Consider the following 2,391-nt stretch of genomic DNA (forward strand, 5'->3'; position numbering starts at 1 on the left):
AAATCTGATAAATATTCCAATTCATGAGACACCTATAGCACATTATCTATATTTGTACACTTTATTTAAAAACAAATAATACACTTAGAGCCACCAAAAATGGATATTGTAATTAGCTTATCCATACCCTGAATTTACAAAAGAAACTTCTTGCACCACAAAAATTAGCATTTGGATTAATTTACATTAATTGATATTATAACTAAAATTTAAAATACCTGAAGATTGAACAATCGGGTTTCAAGGTTTCAGGGCTCATCAGTTGGGGGGGAGGGAATGGTAGTGGTTGGGTGCAAAGAGAAAGTGTTATTTTAGATTCCAAACTGACGATGCCCTGAGGTTAACTCTCATAAACTGAAGTTGAGAAGACATAAATTAACCAGTATATTTCAATATTACAAAGAAGTGGTTCCCCCTAAAAACAGGTATTAGATCATATAATTGCAATGGAGGTAGGGGATATTTCTTAATGTGGACTACAAAAAAAAAAAAAGAATAAGGGAGTTGCATTTGTTTTCTCAGAAGAGGCAAACTTCAGCCAAACAATGAGAAGAAAAAAGGGAAGGAGGTATGTGGCAGACTGAAAACTTTCTGATTGCTGATAATACCAAATTTAGCAGCTCTCTACAAGTCAATTAAAATGCCATTCTCTGAGACATTTTCAGAGAGGAGCTAACACACAACCGGGGGAAAAAATCGTTCTACATTAACAAGGCACTCACTGGTTCACAGCCTGTTAAAAACTCAGGCAGACATTAAAGTTAATCCAAATTAAAATGAACTTTCTAATTTGTATCAGAGGAATGACAAGCATGTGGTCTCAGTTAAAATAAAATCAAAAGCAAAGGATTCAGAAAAATCTGATCACTAAGCACCACTTCAGGAACACTGCTAGAACAAATGAGTGAATCTAGGGATCTCTAGCCTAACATTTGCTTTTTTAGATGAAAAGAAAAAAAAAAAAAAAAAAAAAAAAAAAAAAAAAAACCCATGGAAAGGATCTGTTAATCATGTGTTGCTTGTGCCGCTTAATGACAGGGAAATGATCTGAGAAATGCATATTTTGGTGATTTCATCATTGTATGAACATAAGAGAATATATTCATACAAACCTAGATGGTTTTAGCCTACTACACACCTAGGCTATATGGTATAATCTCATTGGACCACAATCTTATATGCACTCTGTAGCCAACCAAAACATACCGTTGTTTGTCAACCTGGCATCCTTCACCCTGACATGGAGATCCAGATGGTGATGGACATTGGCCAATTAAAAAGCTTCCGTGACAAAAGTGAAAATGATTCAAATTATTACCAATAAGTTGTCCTTTGTTTTTAAATACAAATATGTTAATTTTCTAGACCTTCCCCTAAAATGAATTTTAAGAATTGGTACATTTCACAAAAATACAAATCTGTCAACTCTGCTTTTATATAACCTGAATCCCAGTGTTAAACACTTATAGTACTGCAATTATATAAATAATTATAACAAGTAACACAGTAATGGAAGCAACTTCTGAGAAAAAAGAATGATTATATACTTAATAAGTCTTGAAACAGCTATCAAAAAATAAAGTAAGCTGAATAATACCATATTTGAAACTCTTTTTTCCATGTAAATTCAATAACAATTTGGCTCTTGGTTGAAAACATCAGAGACATACACCAACCAGAGATTAACATTCACTAACATTGATTGTTAATTTTAAGCAATTTTTTCAAAAGAAAACCAGAATTAATGCTAAGCTTTTCATTCTAATTTGTGACATCTTAATACAATATAACTTAAATGACAAAGCCTGAGAAAAGCACCAACATAGATTTTTAAATTGCATCCAACCATCATTTCAGATGTCATAAAGATTTGCTTTAATTAAGATGGCAGCAATGACAAAGAGGTAGATATGAGAGATGCCATTTAAATACTGTAAGACTATTCTTAGGTGGAATTTTAACTAGTTAGGTGTTAAATCTAAAAATAATTTTTGCTAGTTGAATCTCCATCACATAAGGATTTCATGACATGCTCTTACTTAAGGGAAAAATATATGAAGTACTAAAAAAAGTGAACCTTTAAAATACTACATTTACTTAGCCAGTATTACTGAGATCCCATAATTTTGATCAATCAATAATTTCTTCTTTTACCTCAACTTGACTATAATTAAAGGAAACTATTTTTCTGTACTGAGATTCACATTCAAAATTCTTGAAAAGTATACAATGGTGCTCCAAGAGCATAAAGACAGCGCATGAAATGTCCCCTGAAGTCCTAGAAGTTGAGCAGATACATTAAAAAGACATTGATGGTCACAAATCAGGACCTTCACAGGTTACCACACACACACACACACACACACACACACACACACACACACACACGAG

The sequence above is a fragment of the Tupaia chinensis genome, unplaced genomic scaffold (assembly GCF_000334495.1).
Source record: "Tupaia chinensis unplaced genomic scaffold, TupChi_1.0 Scaffold000317_1, whole genome shotgun sequence".
Lineage (NCBI taxonomy): Eukaryota > Metazoa > Chordata > Mammalia > Scandentia > Tupaiidae > Tupaia > Tupaia belangeri.